Source organism: Stenella coeruleoalba, assembly GCF_951394435.1.
Source record: "Stenella coeruleoalba genome assembly, contig: scaffold_55, whole genome shotgun sequence".
Taxonomy (NCBI): domain Eukaryota; kingdom Metazoa; phylum Chordata; class Mammalia; order Artiodactyla; family Delphinidae; genus Stenella; species Stenella coeruleoalba.
Window position 1 is genome coordinate 1,364,713 of NW_027646028.1, and position 21,076 is coordinate 1,385,788.

At 43.9% G+C, this 21,076-nt stretch overlaps 1 long non-coding RNA gene across 1 annotated transcript in view; it reads left to right on the plus strand.

The window, feature by feature from the left end:
* The first annotated feature begins 715 nt into the window (after window positions 1-715).
* The window catches only part of LOC307181379, a 648,342-nt gene continuing 627,981 nt past the window's right edge, over window positions 716-21,076 (plus strand). The window contains exon 1 of the long non-coding RNA XR_013826614.1: window positions 716-855. This is a non-coding gene — a long non-coding RNA (uncharacterized lncRNA). The remainder of the gene's footprint in view (window positions 856-21,076) is intronic.

A 21,076-nucleotide genomic window follows, 5' to 3' on the forward strand; every position in this document is an offset into this window, starting at 1 on the left:
CTGAGCCTTTGATTATTTCCTCTTCCTGGTGGGAAATGAGAGTTAAATTTGCCCGTCCAGACACCTCCAGCTAGCCTCTCATTGGTTCTCGCTATTCCTGTTCATCTTCCGCAGGAATTGCAAACTGGGCCAAACAGGAGGTTAAAGGGACTGACTCTCCAAGTCGGGAGAGTGTTAGTAAAGCGTCTGGAATGTTGCACCCGAGTACCAGGGGAAGAAAACTGAGACATATTTGAACACGTCTCCCGATCACATGGTTGATCATACTTGGGTTCCACATGCATGTTTTAGCTGAAGGAAGAATACCTAAAACCTGGGTAGTTGAAACCCGTGGAATGGGTACCATGCAATATGACTTCAAAGGGTCTTCATTTGCTCACCGAACCTCTCCAATCCTATCACTGCTGCGTTTATGCCCCTGTACACATGCTTGATTCTCTTTCGGAGACATAGCAATCCATAGGTTTTAAGATATTTACTATTCAGGTACATTCTTAGACGTTTAATATGCGGTGTTGAGTCCATTTCGTTGAGCAAGGAGTAGCTCTTGTCTATTCCATATTTGGCTTAAGGAACTTTATCTGTGCTCATTTCAATCTCTGGTTTTATGCAGCACCCCAACTCACCTTTCCCCTTAAGCAAGCATAAGTTGGTTTTCGAAATTTGAGACCCTGTTCTGTTCTGTAATTCAGTTCCTGTGTAGCCAAGTTTACATTCCGTGTATTACTGATATCTTATGATGTTTCTTTTTCTGTGTGACTTATTTCAGTTAGAATCATCATACCTGAATCCACTCATTGTGCTGCTAAGGGCCTGATGACACAGATTTCATTGCTGAGTGATATTGCTTTTTAAGTAAATACCACAACTTCTTTATCCATTTTTCACTTTCTGCGATGTTGAACTTGTACTGTAAACGAGGTTCTTGTAAACAGAGCCGTTCCAAACTTTGGGGTGGCTGTGTCTTTTTGATTTTAATTTCCCTAAGCTATAGGACCATAAGTGGAAGTGCCCTAGGTTCTGTTGCTTTGTTTTTTAGATGTTTCAGGAAACACCATACACTTCTCCCGAGTGTTTGTTGGCAATTTACATCCCGCCCTTCAGCATAACAAGGCTCCCAGTTCTCCATGGCCTGTCCTGCCTTTCTGGATTTTACACTTTTTTCAGATGGCCCTTTTGACCGGGGGGAAGTGAGACTTCATTGTAGTGCAGATTTCCTTTGCAAGCTTGCTTGGTTGGCCAAAAAGGGCGTATGCGTTTTTTCCTGAATATATTCAGGAAAAAACGCATACGCCCTTTTTGGCCAAGTGCATCATTGTGGACGTTCTGCCTCTTTTCCTATGCTTTCAATGCAATTCCAGTCTACCTCCTGAAATCGGTTTCCTGCAATTCTGCCCCGCTTTCAAGTCCTCTTGGCAGCCTTACTTCAGTCTATTTTTGGACGATAGCTGTCATTTATAACTCTGCAGGTTTGTGAATTACAGTGCCCCTGAGCTCCTTTCTTCAACTCGCTTTCTTGTGACCTGGCCGCAACACCGCAGGATGGCTTCAGGCCCTAATCTGGTTCCGGCCCGGCATGCTGAGCCTTTGGTTAATTCCTCTTCCTGGTGGGAAATGAGAGTTGAATTTGCCCGTCCAGACACCTCCAGCTAGCCTCTCATTGGTTCTCGCTATTCCTGTTCATCTTCCGCAGAAATTGCAAACTGGGCCAAACAGGAGGTTAAAGGGACTGACTCTCCAAGTCGGGAGAGTGTTAGTAAAGCGTCTGGAATGTTGCACCCGAGTACCAGGGGAAGAAAACTGAGACATATTTGAACACGTCTCCCGTTCACATGGTTGATCATACTTGGGTTCCACATGCATGTTTTAGCTGAAGGAAGAATACCTAAAACCTGGGTAGTTGAAACCCGTGGAATGGGTACCATGCAATATGACTTCAAAGGGTCTTCATTTGCTCACGAACCTCTCCAATCCTATCACTGCTGCGTTTATGCCCCTGTACACATGCTTGATTCTCTTTCGGAGACATAGCAATCCATAGGTTTTAAGATACTTACTAGTCAGGTACATTCTTAGGCGTTTAATATGCGGTGTTGAGTCCATTTCGTTGAGCAAGGAGTAGCTCTTGTCTATTCCATATTTGGCTTAAGGAACTTTATCTGTGCTCATTTCAATCTCTGGTTTTATGCAGCACCCCAACTCACCTTTCCCCTTAAGCAAGCATAAGTTGGTTTTCGAAATTTGAGACCCTGTTCTGTTCTGTAATTCAGTTCCTGTGTAGCCAAGTTTCCATTCCGTGTATTACTGATATCTTATGATGTTTCTTTTTCTGTGTGACTTATTTCAGTTAGAATCATCATACCTGAATCCACTCATTGTGCTGCTAAGGGCCTGATGACACAGATTTCATTGCTGAGTGATATTGCTTTGTAAGTAAATACCACAACTTCTTTATCCATTTTTCACTTTCTGCGATGTTGAACTTGTACTGTAAACGAGGTTCTTGTAAACAGAGCAATTCCAAACTTTGGGGTGGCTGTGTCTTTTTGATTTTAAATTCCCTAAGCTATAGGACCATAAGTGGAAGTGCCCTAGGCTCTGTTGCTTTGTTTTTTAGATGTTTCAGGAAACACCATACACTTCTCCCGAGTGGTTGTTTGCAATTTACATCCCGCCCATCAGCATAACAAGGCTCCCAGTTCTCCATGGCCTGTCCTGCCTTTCTGGATTTTACACTTTTTTCAGATGGCCCTTTTGACCGGGGGGAAGTGAGACTTCATTGTAGTGCAGATTTCCTTTGTAAGCTTGCTTGGTTGGCCAAAAAGGGCGTATGCGTTTTTTCCTGAATATATTCAGGAAAAAACGCATACGCCCTTTTTGGCCAAGTGCATCATTGTGGACGTTCTGCCTCTTTTCCTATGCCTTCAGTGCAATTCCAGTCTACCTCCTGAAATCGGTTTCCTGCAATTCTGCCCTGCTTTCAAGTCCTCTTGGCAGCCTTACTTCAGTCTATTTTTGGACGATAGCTGTCATTTATAACTCTGCAGGTTTGTGAATTACAGTGCCCCTGAGCTCCTTTCTTCAACTCGCTTTCTTGTGACCTGGCCGCAACACCGCAGGATGTCTTCAGGCCCTAATCTGGTTCTGGCACGGCATGCTGAGCCTTTGGTTATTTCCTCTTCCTGGTGGGAAATGAGAGTTAAATTTGCCCGTCCAGACACCTCCAGCTAGCCTCTCATTGGTTCTCGCTATTCCTGTTCATCTTCCGCAGGAATTGCAAACTGGGCCAAACAGGAGGTTAAAGGGACTGACTCTCCAAGTCGGGAGAGTGTTAGTAAAGCGTCTGGAATGTTGCACCCGAGTACCAGGGGAAGAAAACTGAGACATATTTGAACACGTCTCCCGATCACATGGTTGATCATACTTGGGTTCCACATGCATGTTTTAGCTGAAGGAAGAATACCTAAAACCTGGGTAGTTGAAACCCGTGGAATGGGTACCATGCAATATGACTTCAAAGGGTCTTCATTTGCTCACCGAACCTCTCCAATCCTATCACTGCTGCGTTTATGCCCCTGTACACATGCTTGATTCTCTTTCGGAGACATAGCAATCCATAGGTTTTAAGATACTTACTAGTCAGGTACATTCTTAGGCGTTTAATATGCGGTGTTGAGTCCATTTCGTTGAGCAAGGAGTAGCTCTTGTCTATTCCATATTTGGCTTAAGGAACTTTATCTGTGCTCATTTCAATCTCTGGTTTTATGCAGCACCCCAACTCACCTTTCCCCTTAAGCAAGCATAAGTTGGTTTTCGAAATTTGAGACCCTGTTCTGTTCTGTAATTCAGTTCCTGTGTAGCCAAGTTTACATTCCGTGTATTACTGATATCTTATGATGTTTCTTTTTCTGTGTGACTTATTTCAGTTAGAATCATCATACCTGAATCCACTCATTGTGCTGCTAAGGGCCTGATGACACAGATTTCATTGCTGAGTGATATTGCTTTGTAAGTAAATACCACATCTTTTTTATCCATTTTTAACTTTCTGTGATATTGAACTTGTACGGTAAACGAGGTTCTTGTAAACGGAGGCGTCCCAAACTTTGGGGTGGCTGTGTCTTCTTGATTTTAATCTCCCTAAGCTATAGGACCATAAGTGGCAGTGCCCTAGGCTCTGTTGCTTTGTTTTTTAGATGTTTCAGGAAACACCATACACTTCTCCTGAGTGTCTGTTGGCAATTTACATCCCGCCCATCAGCATAACAAGGCTCCCAGTTCTCCATGGCCTGTCCTGCCTTTCTGGATTTTACACTTTTTTCAGATGGCCCTTTTGAGCGGGGGGAAGTGAGACTTCATTGTAGTGCAGATTTCCTTTGCAAGCTTGCTTGGTTGGCCAAAAAGGGCGTATGCGTTTTTTCCTGAATATATTCAGGAAAAAACGCATACGCCCTTTTTGGCCAAGTGCATCATTGTGGACGTTCTGCCTCTTTTCTTAAGCTTTCAATGCATTTCCAATCTACCTCCTGAAATCGGTTTCCTGCAATTCTGCCCCGCTTTCAAGTCCTCTTGGCAGCCTTACTTCAGTCTATTTTTGGACGATAGCTGTCATTTATAACTCTGCAGGTTTGTGAATTACAGTGTCGCTGAGCTCCTTTCTTCAACTCGCTTTCTTGTGACCTGGCCGCAACACCGCAGGATGTCTTCAGGCCCTAATCTGGTTCCGGCATGGCACGCTGAGCCTTTGGTTAATTCCTCTTCCTGGTGGGAAATGAGAGTTAAATTTGCCCGTTCAGACACCTCCAGCTAGTCTCTCATTGGTTCTCGCTATTCCTGTTCATCTTCCGCAGAAATTGCAAACTGGGCCAAACAGGAGGTTAAAGGGACTGACTCTCCAAGTGGGGAGAGTGTTAGTAAAGCGTCTGGAATGTTGCACCCGAGTACCAGGGTACGAAAACTGAGACATATTTGAACACGTCTCCCGATCACATGGTTGATCATACTCTAGGTTCCACATGCATGTTTTAGCTGAAGGAAGAATACCTTAAACCTGGGTAGGTGAAACCCGTGGAATGGGTACCATGCAATATGACTTCAAAGGGTCTTCATTTGCTCACCGAACCTCTCCAATCCTATCAATGCTGCGTTTATGCCCCTGTACACATGCTTGATTCTCTTTCGGAGACATAGCAATCCATAGGTTTTAAGATACTTACTAGTCAGGTACATTCTTAGGCGTTTAATATGGGGTGTTGAGACCATTTCATTGAGCAAGGAGTAGCTCTTGTCTATTCCATATTTGGCTTAAGGAACTTTATCTGTGCTCATTTCAATCTCTGGTTTTATGCAGCACCCCAACTCACCTTTCCCCTTAAGCAAGCATAAGTTGGTTTTCTAAATTTGAGACCCTGTTCTGTTCTCTAATTCAGTTCCTGTGTAGCCAAGTTTACATTCCGTGTATTACTGATATCTTATGATGTTTCTTTTTCTCTGTGACTTATTTCAGTTAGAATCATCATACCTGAATCCACTCATTGTGCTGCTAAGGGCCTGATGACACAGATTTCATTGCTGAGTGATATTGCTTTGTAAGTAAATACCACAACTTCTTTATCCATTTTTCACTTTCTGCGATGTTGAACTTGTACTGTAAACGAGGTTCTTGTAAACAGAGCCGATCCAAACTTTGGGGTGGCTGTGTCTTTTTGATTTTAATTTCCCTAAGCTATAGGACCATAAGTGGCAGTGCCCTAGGCTCTCTTGCTTTGTTTTTTAGATGTTTCAGGAAACACCATACACTTCTCCCGAGTGTTTGTTGGCAATTTACATCCCGCCCTTCAGCATAACAAGGCTCCCAGTTCTCCATGGCCTGTCCTGCCTTTCTGGATTTTACACTTTTTTCAGATGGCCCTTTTGACCGGGGGGAAGTGAGACTTCATTGTAGTGCAGATTTCCTTTGCAAGCTTGCTTGGTTGGCCAAAAAGGGCGTATGCGTTTTTTCCTGAATATATTCAGGAAAAAACGCATACGCCCTTTTTGGCCAAGTGCATCATTGTGGACGTTCTGCCTCTTTTCCTATGCTTTCAATGCAATTCCAGTCTACCTCCTGAAATCGGTTTCCTGCAATTCTGCCCCGCTTTCAAGTCCTCTTGGCAGCCTTACTTCAGTCTATTTTTGGACGATAGCTGTCATTTATAACTCTGCAGGTTTGTGAATTACAGTGCCCCTGAGCTCCTTTCTTCAACTCGCTTTCTTGTGACCTGGCCGCAACACCGCAGGATGGCTTCAGGCCCTAATCTGGTTCCGGCCCGGCATGCTGAGCCTTTGGTTAATTCCTCTTCCTGGTGGGAAATGAGAGTTGAATTTGCCCGTCCAGACACCTCCAGCTAGCCTCTCTTTGGTTCTCGCTATTCCTGTTCATCTTCCACAGAAATTGCAAACTGGGCCAAACAGGAGGTTAAAGGCGCTGACTCTCCAAGTGGGGAGAGTGTTAGTAAAGCGTCTGGAATGTTGCACCCGAGTACCAGGGTACGAAAACTGAGACATATTTGAACACGTCTCCCGATCACATGGTTGATCATACTCTGGGTTCCACATGCATGTTTTAGCTGAAGGAAGAATACCTAAAACCTGGGTAGTTGAAACCCGTGGAATGGGTACCATGCAATATGACTTCAAAGGGTCTTCATTTGCTCACCGAACCTCTCTAATCCTATCACTGCTGCGTTTATGCCCCTGTACACATGCTTGATTCTCTTTCGGAGACATAGCAATCCCTAGGTTTTAAGATACTTACTAGTCAGGTACATTCTTAGGCGTTTAATATGCGGTGTTGGGTCCATTTCTTCGAGCAAGGAGTAGCTCTTGTCTATTCCATATTTGGCTTAAGGAACTTTATCTGTGCTCATTTCAATCTCTGGTTTTATGCAGCACCCCAACTCACCTTTCCCCTTAAGCAAGCATAAGTTGGTTTTCTAAATTTGAGACCCTGTTCTGTTCTGTAATTCAGTTCCTGTGTAGCCAAGTTTACATTCCGTGTATTAGTGATATCTTATGATGTTTCTTTTTCTGTGTGACTTATTTCAGTTAGAATCATCATACCTGAATCCACTCATTGTGCTGCTAAGGGCCTGATGACACAGATTTCATTGCTGAGTGATATTGCTTTGTAAGTAAATACCACAACTTCTTTATCCATTTTTCACTTTCTGCGATGTTGAACTTGTACTGTAAATGAGGTTCTTGTAAACAGAGCCGTTCCAATCTTTGGGGTGGCTGTGTCTTTTTGATTTTAATTTCCCTAAGCTATAGGACCATAAGTGGAAGTGCCTTAGGCTCTGTTGCTTTGTTTTTTAGATGTTTCAGGAAACACCATACACTTCTCCCGAGTGTTTGTTGGCAATTTACATCCCACCCATCAGCATAACAAGGCTCCCAGTTCTCCATGGCCTGTCCTGCCTTTCTGGATTTTACACTTTTTTCAGATGGCCCTTTTGACCGGGGGGATGTGAGACTTCATTGTAGTGCAGATTTCCTTTGCAAGCTTGCTTGGTTGGCCAAAAAGGGCGTATGCGTTTTTTCCTGAATATATTCAGGAAAAAACGCATACGCCCTTTTTGGCCAAGTGCATCATTGTGGACGTTCTGCCTCTTTTCCTATGCTTTCAATGCAATTCCAGTCTACCTCCTGAAATCGGTTTCCTGCAATTCTGCCCCGCTTTCAAGTCCTCTTGGCAGCCTTACTTCAGTCTATTTTTGGACGATAGCTGTCATTTATAACTCTGCAGGTTTGTGAATTACAGTGCCCCTGAGCTCCTTTCTTCAACTCGCTTTCTTGTGACCTGGCCGCAACACCGCAGGATGTCTTCAGGCCCTAATCTGGTTCTGGCACGGCATGCTGAGCCTTTGGTTATTTCCTCTTCCTGGTGGGAAATGAGAGTTAAATTTGCCCGTCCAGACACCTCCAGCTAGCCTCTCATTGGTTCTCGCTATTCCTGTTCATCTTCCGCAGGAATTGCAAACTGGGCCAAACAGGAGGTTAAAGGGACTGACTCTCCAAGTCGGGAGAGTGTTAGTAAAGCGTCTGGAATGTTGCACCCGAGTACCAGGGGAAGAAAACTGAGACGTATTTGAACACGTCTCCCGATCACATGGTTGATCATACTTGGGTTCCACATGCATGTTTTAGCTGAAGGAAGAATACCTAAAACCTGGGTAGTTGAAACCCGTGGAATGGGTACCATGCAATATGACTTCAAAGGGTCTTCATTTGCTCACCGAACCTCTCCAATCCTATCACTGCTGCGTTTATGCCCCTGTACACATGCTTGATTCTCTTTCGGAGACATAGCAATCCATAGGTTTTAAGATACTTACTAGTCAGGTACATTCTTAGGCGTTTAATATGCGGTGTTGAGTCCATTTCGTTGAGCAAGGAGTAGCTCTTGTCTATTCCATATTTGGCTTAAGGAACTTTATCTGTGCTCATTTCAATCTCTGGTTTTATGCAGCACCCCAACTCACCTTTCCCCTTAAGCAAGCATAAGTTGGTTTTCTAAATTTGAGACCCTGTTCTGTTCTGTAATTCAGTTCCTGTGTAGCCAAGTTTACATTCCGTGTATTACTGATATCTTATGATGTTTCTTTTTCTGTGTGACTTATTTCAGTTAGAATCATCATACCTGAATCCACTCATTGTGCTGCTAAGGGCCTGATGACACAGATTTCATTGCTGAGTGATATTGCTTTGTAAGTAAATACCACATCTTTTTTATCCATTTTTAACTTTCTGTGATATTGAACTTGTACGGTAAACGAGGTTCTTGTAAACGGAGGCGTCCCAAACTTTGGGGTGGCTGTGTCTTCTTGATTTTAATCTCCCTAAGCTATAGGACCATAAGTGGCAGTGCCCTAGGCTCTGTTGCTTTGTTTTTTAGATGTTTCAGGAAACACCATACACTTCTCCTGAGTGTCTGTTGGCAATTTACATCCCGCCCATCAGCATAACAAGGCTCCCAGTTCTCCATGGCCTGTCCTGCCTTTCTGGATTTTACACTTTTTTCAGATGGCCCTTTTGAGCGGGGGGAAGTGAGACTTCATTGTAGTGCAGATTTCCTTTGCAAGCTTACTTGGTTGGCCAAAAAGGGCGTATGCGTTTTTTCCTGAATATATTCAGGAAAAAACGCATACGCCCTTTTTGGCCAAGTGCATCATTGTGGACGTTCTGCCTCTTTTCTTAAGCTTTCAATGCATTTCCAATCTACCTCCTGAAATCGGTTTCCTGCAATTCTGCCCCGCTTTCAAGTCCTCTTGGCAGCCTTACTTCAGTCTATTTTTGGACGATAGCTGTCATTTATAACTCTGCAGGTTTGTGAATTACAGTGTCGCTGAGCTCCTTTCTTCAACTCGCTTTCTTGTGACCTGGCCGCAACACCGCAGGATGTCTTCAGGCCCTAATCTGGTTCCGGCATGGCACGCTGAGCCTTTGGTTAATTCCTCTTCCTGGTGGGAAATGAGAGTTAAATTTGCCCGTTCAGACACCTCCAGCTAGTCTCTCATTGGTTCTCGCTATTCCTGTTCATCTTCCGCAGAAATTGCAAACTGGGCCAAACAGGAGGTTAAAGGGACTGACTCTCCAAGTGGGGAGAGTGTTAGTAAAGCGTCTGGAATGTTGCACCCGAGTACCAGGGTACGAAAACTGAGACATATTTGAACACGTCTCCCGATCACATGGTTGATCATACTCTAGGTTCCACATGCATGTTTTAGCTGAAGGAAGAATACCTTAAACCTGGGTAGGTGAAACCCGTGGAATGGGTACCATGCAATATGACTTCAAAGGGTCTTCATTTGCTCACCGAACCTCTCCAATCCTATCAATGCTGCGTTTATGCCCCTGTACACATGCTTGATTCTCTTTCGGAGACATAGCAATCCATAGGTTTTAAGATACTTACTAGTCAGGTACATTCTTAGGCGTTTAATATGGGGTGTTGAGTCCATTTCGTTGAGCAAGGAGTAGCTCTTGTCTATTCCATATTTGGCTTAAGGAACTTTATCTGTGCTCATTTCAATCTCTGGTTTTATGCAGCACCCCAACTCACCTTTCCCCTTAAGCAAGCATAAGTTGGTTTTCTAAATTTGAGACCCTGTTCTGTTCTGTAATTCAGTTCCTGTGTAGCCAAGTTTCCATTCCGTGTATTACTGATATCTTATGATGTTTCTTTTTCTGTGTGACTTATTTCAGTTAGAATCATCATACCTGAATCCACTCATTGTGCTGCTACGGGCCTGATGACATAGATTTCATTGCTGAGTGATACTGCATTGTAAGTGAATACCACAACTTCTTTATCCATTTTTCACTTTCTGCGATGTTGAACTTGTACTGTAAACGAGGTTCTTGTAAACAGAGCCGTTCCAAACTTTGGGGTGGCTGTGTCTTTTTGATTTTAATTTCCCTAAGCTATAGGACCATAAGTGGAAGTGCCCTAGGCTCTGTTGCTTTGTTTTTTAGATGTTTCAGGAAACACCATACACTTCTCCCAAGTGTCTGTGGGCAATTTACATCCCGCCCATCAGCATAACAAGGCTCCCAGTTCTCCATGGCCTGTCCTGCCTTTCTGGATTTTACACTTTTTTCAGATGGCCCTTTTGACCGGGGGGAAGTGAGACTTCATTGTAGTGCAGATTTCCTTTGCAAGCTTGCTTGGTTGGCCAAAAAGGGCGTATGCGTTTTTTCCTGAATATATTCAGGAAAAAACGCATACGCCCTTTTTGGCCAAGTGCATCATTGTGGACGTTCTGCCTCTTTTCCTATGCTTTCAATGCAATTCCAGTCTACCTCCTGAAATCGGTTTCCTGCAATTCTGCCCCGCTTTCAAGTCCTCTTGGCAGCCTTACTTCAGTCTATTTTTGGACGATAGCTGTCATTTATAACTCTGCAGGTTTGTGAATTACAGTGCCCCTGAGCTCCTTTCTTCAACTCGCTTTCTTGTGACCTGGCCGCAACACCGCAGGATGGCTTCAGGGCCTAATCTGGTTCCGGCCCGGCATGCTGAGCCTTTGGTTAATTCCTCTTCCTGGTGGGAAATGAGAAGTAAATTTGCCCGTGCAGACGCCTCCAGCTAGTCTCTCATTGGTTCTCGCTATTCCTGTTCATCTTCCACAGAAATTGCAAACTGGGCCAAACAGGAGGTTAAAGGGACTGACTCTCCAAGTCGGGAGAGTGTTAGTAAAGCGTCTGGAATGTTGCACCCGAGTACCAGGGGAGGAAAACTGAGATATATTTGAACACGTCTCCCGTTCACATGGTTGATCATACTCTGGGTTCCACATGCATGTTTTAGCTGAAGGAAGAATACCTTAAACCTGGAGAGTTGAGACCCGTGTAATGGATACCATGCAATATGACTTCAAAGGGTCTTCATATGCTCACCGAACCTCTCCAATCCTATCACTGCTGCGTTTATGCCCCTGTACACATGCTTGATTCTCTTTCGGAGACATAGCAATCCATAGGTTTTTAAGATACTTACTAGTCAGGTACATTCTTAGGCGTTTAATATGGGGTGTTGAGTCCATTTCATTGAGCAAGGAGTAGCTCTTGTCTATTCCATATTTGGCTTAATGAACTTTATCTGTGCTCATTTCAATCTCTGGTTTTATGCAGCACCCCAACTCACCTTTCCCCTTAAGCAAGCATAAGTTGGTTTTCTAAATTTGAGACCCTGTTCTGTTCTGTAATTCAGTTCCTGTGTAGCCAAGTTTACATTCCGTGTATTACTGATATCTTATGATGTTTCTTTTTCTCTGTGACTTATTTCAGTTAGAATCATCATACCTGAATCCACTCATTGTGCTGCTAAGGGCCTGATGACACAGATTTCATTGCTGAGTGATATTGCTTTGTAAGTAAATACCACAACTTCTTTATCCATTTTTCACTTTCTGCGATGTTGAACTTGTACTGTAAACGAGGTTCTTGTAAACAGAGCCGATCCAAACTTTGGGGTGGCTGTGTCTTTTTGATTTTAATTTCCCTAAGCTATAGGACCATAAGTGGAAGTGCCCTAGGCTCTCTTGCTTTGTTTTTTAGATGTTTCAGGAAACACCATACACTTCTCCCGAGTGTTTGTTGGCAATTTACATCCCGCCCTTCAGCATAACAAGGCTCCCAGTTCTCCATGGCCTGTCCTGCCTTTCTGGATTTTACACTTTTTTCAGATGGCCCTTTTGACCGGGGGGAAGTGAGACTTCATTGTAGTGCAGATTTCCTTTGCAAGCTTGCTTGGTTGGCCAAAAAGGGCGTATGCGTTTTTTCCTGAATATATTCAGGAAAAAACGCATACGCCCTTTTTGGCCAAGTGCATCATTGTGGACGTTCTGCCTCTTTTCCTATGCTTTCAATGCAATTCCAGTCTACCTCCTGAAATCGGTTTCCTGCAATTCTGCCCCGCTTTCAAGTCCTCTTGGCAGCCTTACTTCAGTCTATTTTTGGACGATAGCTGTCATTTATAACTCTGCAGGTTTGTGAATTACAGTGCCCCTGAGCTCCTTTCTTCAACTCGCTTTCTTGTGACCTGGCCGCAACACCGCAGGATGGCTTCAGGCCCTAATCTGGTTCCGGCCCGGCATGCTGAGCCTTTGGTTAATTCCTCTTCCTGGTGGGAAATGAGAGTTAAATTTGCCCGTCCAGACACCTGCAGCTAGCCTCTCATTGGTTCTCGCTATTCCTGTTCATCTTCCGCAGAAATTGCAAACTGGGCCAAACAGGAGGTTAAAGGCGCTGACTCTCCAAGTGGGGAGAGTGTTAGTAAAGCATCTGGAATGTTGCACCCGAGTACCAGGGTACGAAAACTGAGACATATTTGAACACGTCTCCCGATCACATGGTTGATCATACTCTGGGTTCCACATGCATGTTTTAGCTGAAGGAAGAATACCTAAAACCTGGGTAGTTGAAACCCGTGGAATGGGTACCATGCAATATGACTTCAAAGGGTCTTCATTTGCTCACCGAACCTCTCTAATCCTATCACTGCTGCGTTTATGCCCCTGTACACATGCTTGATTCTCTTTCAGAGACATAGCAATCCCTAGGTTTTAAGATACTTACTAGTCAGGTACATTCTTAGGCGTTTAATATGCGGTATTGGGTCCATTTCTTCGAGCAAGGAGTAGCTCTTGTCTATTCCATATTTGGCTTAAGGAACTTTATCTGTGCTCATTTCAATCTCTGGTTTTATGCAGCACCCCAACTCACCTTTCCCCTTAAGCAAGCATAAGTTGGTTTTCTAAATTTGAGACCCTGTTCTGTTCTGTAATTCAGTTCCTGTGTAGCCAAGTTTACATTCCGTGTATTAGTGATATCTTATGATGTTTCTTTTTCTGTGTGACTTATTTCAGTTAGAATCATCATACCTGAATCCACTCATTGTGCTGCTAAGGGCCTGATGACACAGATTTCATTGCTGAGTGATATTGCTTTGTAAGTAAATACCACAACTTCTTTATCCATTTTTCACTTTCTGCGATGTTGAACTTGTACTGTAAATGAGGTTCTTGTAAACAGAGCCGTTCCAAACTTTGGGGTGGCTGTGTCTTTTTGATTTTAATTTCCCTAAGCTATAGGACCATAAGTGGAAGTGCCCTAGGTTCTGTTGCTTTGTTTTTTAGATGTTTCAGGAAACACCATACACTTCTCCCGAGTGTTTGTTGGCAATTTACATCCCGCCCTTCAGCATAACAAGGCTCCCAGTTCTCCATGGCCTGTCCTGCCTTTCTGGATTTTACACTTTTTTCAGATGGCCCTTTTGACCGGGGGGAAGTGAGACTTCATTGTAGTGCAGATTTCCTTTGCAAGCTTGCTTGGTTGGCCAAAAAGGGCGTATGCGTTTTTTCCTGAATATATTCAGGAAAAAACGCATACGCCCTTTTTGGCCAAGTGCATCATTGTGGACGTTCTGCCTCTTTTCCTATGCTTTCAATGCAATTCCAGTCTACCTCCTGAAATCGGTTTCCTGCAATTCTGCCCCGCTTTCAAGTCCTCTTGGCAGCCTTACTTCAGTCTATTTTTGGACGATAGCTGTCATTTATAACTCTGCAGGTTTGTGAATTACAGTGCCCCTGAGCTCTTTCTTCAACTCGCTTTCTTGTGAGCTGGCCGCAACACCACAGGATGGCTTCAGGCCCTAATCTGGTTCCGGCACGGCACGCTGAGCCTTTGGTTATTTCCTCTTCCTGGTGGGAAATGAGAGTTAAATTTGCCCGTCCAGACACCTCCAGCTAGTCTCTCATTGGTTCTCGCTATTCCTGTTCATCTTCCACAGAAATTACAAACTGGGCCAAACAGGAGGTTAAAGGCGATGACTCTCCAAGTCGGGAGAGTGTTAGTAAAGCGTCTGGAATGTTGCACCCGAGTACCAGGGGAGGAAAACTGAGACATATTTGAACACGTCTCCCATTCACATGGTTGATCATACTTGGGTTCCACATGCATGTTTTAGCTGAAGGAAGAATACCTAAAACCTGGGTAGTTGAAACCCGTGGAATGGGTACCATGCAATATGACTTCAAAGGGTATTCATTTGCTCACCGAACCTCTCCAATCCTATCACTGCTGCGTTTATGCCCCTGTACACATGCTTGATTCTCTTTTGGAGACATAGCAATCCATAGGTTTTAAGATACTTACTAGTCAGGTACATTCTTAGGCGTTTAATATGCGGTGTTGAGTCCATTTCGTTGAGCAAGGAGTAGCTCTTGTCTATTCCATATTTGGCTTAAGGAACTTTATCTGTGCTCATTTCAATCTCTGGTTTTATGCAGCACCCCAACTCACCTTTCCCCTTAAGCAAGCATAAGTTGGTTTTCTAAATTTGAGACCTTGTTCTGTTCTCTAATTCAGTTCCTGTGTAGCCAAGTTTACATTCCGTGTATTACTGATATCTTATGATGTTTCTTTTTCTGTGTGACTTATTTCAGTTAGAATCATCATACCTGAATCCACTCATTGTGCTGCTAAGGGCCTGATGACACAGATTTCATTGCTGAGTGATATTGCTTTGTAAGTAAATACCACAACTTCTTTATCCATTTTTCACTTTCTGTGATGTTGAACTTGTACTGTAAATGAGGTTCTTGTAAACAGAGCCGTTCCAAACTTTGGGGTGGCTGTGTCTTTTTGATTTTAATTTCCCTAAGCTATAGGACCATAAGTGGAAGTGCCCTAGGTTCTGTTGCTTTGTTTTTTAGATGTTTCAGGAAACACCATACACTTCTCCCGAGTGGTTGTTGGCAATTTACATCCCGCCCATCAGCATAACAAGGCTCCCAGTTCTCCATGGCCTGTCCTGCCTTTCTGGATTTTACACTTTTTTCAGATGGCCCTTTTGACCAGGGGGAAGTGAGACTTCATTGTAGTGCAGATTTCCTTTGCAAGCTTGCTTGGTTGGCCAAAAAGGGCGTATGCGTTTTTTCCTGAATATATTCAGGAAAAAACGCATACGCCCTTTTTGGCCAAGTGCATCATTGTGGACGTTCTGCCTCTTTTCCTATGCTTTCAATGCAATTCCAGTCTACCTCCTGAAATCGGTTTCCTGCAATTGTGCCCCGCTTTCAAGTCCTCATGGCAGCCTTACTTCAGTCTATTTTTGGACGATAGCTGTCAGTTATAACTCTGCAGGTTTGTGAATTACAGTGCCCCTGAGCTCCTTTCTTCAGCTCGCTTTCTTGTGACCTGGCTGCAACACCGCAGGATGGCTTCAGGCCCTAATCTGGTTCCGGCACGGCACGCTGAGCCTTTGGTTAATTCCTCTTCCTGGTGGGAAATGAGAGTTAAATTTGCCCGTCCAGACACCTCCAGCTAGTCTCTCATTGGTTCTCGCTATTCCTGTTCATCTTCCGCAGAAATTGCAAACTGGGCCAAACAGGAGGTTAAAGGGACTGACTCTCCAAGTGGGGAGAGTGTTAGTAAAGCGTCTGGAATGTTGCACCCGAGTACCAGGGTACGAAAACTGAGACATATTTGAACACGTCTCCCGATCACATGGTTGATCATACTCTAGGTTCCACATGCATGTTTTAGCTGAAGGAAGAATACCTAAAACCTGGGTATTTGAAACCCGTGGAATGGGTACCATGCAATATGACTTCAAAGGGTCTTCATTTGCTCACCGAACCTCTCCAATCCTATCACTGCTGCGTTTATGCCCCTGTACACATGCTTGATTCTCTTTCGGAGACATAGCAATCCATAGGTTTTAAGATACTTACTAGTCAGGTACATTCTTAGGCGTTTAATATGCGGTGTTGAGTCCATTTCGTTGAGCAAGGAGTAGGTCTTGCCTATTCCATATTTGGCTTAAGGAACTTTATCTGTGCTCATTTCAATCTCTGGTTTTATGCAGCACCCCAACTCACCTTTCCCCTTAAGCAAGCATAAGTTGGTTTTCGAAATTTGAGACCCTGTTCTGTTCTGCAATTCAGTTCCTGTGTAGCCAAGTTTACATTCCGTGTATTACTGATATCTTATGATGTTTCTTTTTCTGTGTGACTTATTTCAGTTAGAATCATCATACCTGAATCCACTCATTGTGCTGCTAAGGGCCTGATGACACAGATTTCATTGCTGAGTGATATTGCTTTGTAAGTAAATACCACAACTTCTTTATCCATTTTTCAATTTCTGCGATGTTGAACTTGTACTGTAAACGAGGTTCTTGTAAACAGAGCCGTTCGAAACTTTGGGGTGGCTGTGTCTTTTTGATTTTAAATTCCCTAAGCTATAGGACCATAAGTGGAAGTGCCCTAGGTTCTGTTGCTTTGTATTTTAGATGTTTCAGGAAACACCATACACATCTCCTGAGTGGTTGTTGGCAATTTACATACCGCCCATCAGCATAACAAGGCTCCCAGTTCTCCATGGCCTGTCCTGCCTTTCTGGATTTTACACTTTTTTCAGATGGCCCTTTTGACCGGGGGGAAGTGAGACTTCATTGTAGTGCAGATTTCCTTTGCAAGCTTGCTTGGTTGGCCAAAAAGGGCGTATGCGTTTTTTCCTGAATATATTCAGGAAAAAACGCATACGCCCTTTTTGGCCAAGTGCATCATTGTGGACGTTCTGCCTCTTTTCCTATGCTTTCAATGCAATTCCAGTCTACCTCCTGAAATCGGTTTCCTGCAATTCTGCCCCGCTTTCAAGTCCTCTTGGCAGCCTTACTTCAGTCTATTTTTGGACGATAGCTGTCATTTATAACTCTGCAGGTTTGTGAATTACAGTGCCCCTGAGCTCCTTTCTTCAACTCGCTTTCTTGTGACCTGGCCGCAACACCGCAGGATGGCTTCAGGCCCTAATCTGGTTCCGGCACGGCACGCTGAGCCTTTGGTTATTTCCTCTTCCTGGTGGGAAATGAGAGTTAAATTTGCCCGTCCAGACACCTCCAGCTAGTCTCTCATTGGTTCTCGCTATTCCTGTTCATCTTCCACAGAAATTACAAACTGGGCCAAACAGGAGGTTAAAGGCGATGACTCTCCAAGTCGGGAGAGTGTTAGTAAAGCGTCTGGAATGTTGCACCCGAGTACCAGGGGAGGAAAACTGAGACATATTTGAACACGTCTCCCGTTCACACGGATGATCATACTCTGGGTTCCACATGCATGTTTTAGCTGAAGGAAGAATACCTAAAACCTGGGTAGTTGAAACCCGTGGAATGGGTACCATGCAATATGACTTCAAAGGGTCTTCATTTGCTCACCGAACCTCTCCAATCCTATCACTGCTGCGTTTATGCCCCTGTACACATGCTTGATTCTCTTTCGGAGACATAGCAATCCATAGGTTTTAAGATACTTACTAGTCAGGTACATTCTTAGGCGTTTAATATGCGGTGTTGAGTCCATTTCGTTGAGCAAGGAGTAGCTCTTGTCTATTCCATATTTGGCTTAAGGAACTTTATGTGTGCTCATTTCAATCTCTGGTTTTATGCAGCACCCGAACTCACCTTTCCCCTTAAGCAAGCATAAGTTGGTTTTCGAAATTTGAGACCCTGTTCTGTTCTGTAATTCAGTTCCTGTGTAGCCAAGTTTACATTCCGTGTATTACTGATATCTTATGATGTTTCTTTTTCTGTGTGACTTATTTCAGTTAGAATCATCATACCTGAATCCACTCATTGTGCTGCTAAGGGCCTGATGACACAGATTTCATTGCTGAGTTATATTGCTTTGTAAGTAAATACCACAACTTCTTTATCCATTTTTCACTTTCTGCGATGTTGAACTTGTACTGTAAATGAGGTTCTTGTAAACAGAGCCGTTCCAAACTTTGGGGTGGCTGTGTCTTTTTGATTTTAATTTCCCTAAGCTATAGGACCATAAGTGGAAGTGCCCTAGGTTCTGTTGCTTTGTTTTTTAGATGTTTCAGGAAACACCATACACTTCTCCCAAGTGGTTCTTGGCAATTTACATCCCGCCCATCAGCATAACAAGGCTCCCAGTTCTCCATGGCCTGTCCTGCCTTTCTGGATTTTACACTTTTTTCAGATGGCCCTTTTGACCGGGGGGAAGTGAGACTTCATTGTAGTGCAGATTTCCTTTGCAAGCTTGCTTGGTTGGCCAAAAAGGGCGTATGCGTTTTTTCCTGAATATATTCAGGAAAAAACGCATACGCCCTTTTTGGCCAAGTGCATCATTGTGGACATTCTGCCTCTTTTCCTATGCTTTCAATGCAATTCCAGTCTACCTCCTGAAATCGGTTTCCTGCAATTCTGCCCCGCTTTCAAGTCCTCTTGGCAGCCTTACTTCAGTCTATTTTTGGATGATAGCTGTCATTTATAACTCTGCAGGTTTGTGAATTACAGTGCCCCTGAGCTCCTTTCTTCAACTCGCTTTCTTGTGACCTGGCCGCAACACCGCAGGATGGCTTCAGGCCCTAATCTGGTTCCGGCACGGCACACTGAGCCTTTGGTTATTTCCTCTTCCTGGTGGAAAATGAGAGTTAAATTTGCCCGTCCAGACACCTCCAGCTAGCCTCTCATTGGTTCTCGCTATTCCTGTTCATCTTCCGCAGAAATTGCAAACTGGGCCAAACAGGAGGTTAAAGGCGCTGACTTTCCAAGTGGGGAGAGTGTTAGTAAAGCGTCTGGAATGTTGCACCCGAGTACCAGGTGAGGAAAACTGAGACATATTTGAACACGTCTCCCATTCACATGGTTGATCATACTTGGGTTCCACATGCATGTTTTAGCTGAAGGAAGAATACCTAAAACCTGGGTAGTTGAAACCCGTGGAATGGGTACCATGCAATATGACTTCAAAGGGTCTTCATTTGCTCACCGAACCTCTCCAATCCTATCACTGCTGCGTTTATGCCCCTGTACACATGCTTGATTCTCTTTCGGAGACATAGCAATCCATAGGTTTTAAGATACTTACTAGTCAGGTACATTCTTAGGCGTTTAATATGGGGTGTTGAGACCATTTCGTTGAGCAAGGAGTAGCTCTTGTCTATTCCATATTTGGCTTAAGGAACTTTATCTGTGCTCATTTCAATCTCTGGTTTTATGCAGCACCCCAACTCACCTTTCCCCTTAAGCAAGCATAAGTTGGTTTTCTAAATTTGAGACCTTGTTCTGTTCTGTAATTCAGTTCCTGTGTAGCCAAGTTTACATTCCGTGTATTACTGATATCTTATGATGTTTCTTTTTCTGTGTGACTTATTTCAGTTAGAATCATCATACCTGAATCCACTCATTGTGCTGCTAAGGGCCTGATGACACAGATTTCATTGCTGAGTGATATTGCTTTGTAAGTAAATACCACAACTTCTTTATCCATTTTTCACTTTCTGCGATGTTGAACTTGTACTGTAAACGATGTTCTTGTAAACAGAGGCGTCCCAAACTTTGGGGTGGCTGTGTCTTTTTGATTTTAATTTCCCTAAGCTATAGGACCATAAGTGGCAGTGCCCTAGGCTCTGTTGCTTTGTTTTTTAGATGTTTCAGGAAACACCATACACTTCTCCTGAGTGTCTGTTGGTAATTTACATCCCGCCCATCAGCATAACAAGGCTCCCAGTTCTCCATGGCCTGTCCTGCCTTTCTGGAGTTTACACTTTTTTCAGATGGCCCTTTTGACCGGGGGGAAGTGAGACTTCATTGTAGTGCAGATTTCCTTTGCAAGCTTGCTTGGTTGGCCAAAAAGGGCGTATGCGTTTTTTCCTGAATATATTCAGGAAAAAACGCATACGCCCTTTTTGGCCAAGTGCATCATTGTGGACGTTCTGCCTCTTTTCCTATGCTTTCAATGCAATTCCAGTCTACCTCCTGAAATCGGTTTCCTGCAATTCTGCCCCGCTTTCAAGTCCTCTTGGCAGCCTTACTTCAGTCTATTTTTGGACGATAGCTGTCATTTATAACTCTGCAGGTTTGTGAATTACAGTGCTCCTGAGCTCCTTTCTTCAACTCGCTTTCTTGTGACCTGGTCGCAACACCGCAGGATGGCTTCAGGCCCTAATCTGGTTCTGGCTCGGCACGCTGAGCCTTTGGTTAATTCCTCTTCCTGGTGGGAAATGAGAGTTAAATTTGCCCATCCAGACACCTCCAGCTAGTCTCTCATTGGTTCTCGCTATTCCTGTTCATCTTCCACAGAAATTGCAAACTGGGCCAAACAGGAGGTTAAAGGGACTGACTCTCCAAGTCGGGAGAGTGTTAGTAAAGCGTCTGGAATGTTGCACCCGAGTACCAGGGGAGGAAAACTGAGACATATTTGAACACGTCTCCCGTTCACATGGTTGATCATACTCTGGGTTAGACATGCATGTTTTAGCTGAAGGAAGAATACCTTAAACCTGGAGAGTTGAGACCCGTGTAATGGGTACCATGCAATATGACTTCAAAGGGTCTTCATTTGCTCACCGAACCTCTCCAATCCTATCACTGCTGCGTTTATGCCCCTGTACACACGCTTGATTCTCTTTTGGAGACATAGCAATCCATAGGTTTTAAGATACTTACTAGTCAGGTACATTCTTAGGCGTTTAATATGGGGTTTTGAGTCCATTTCGTTGAGCAAGGAGT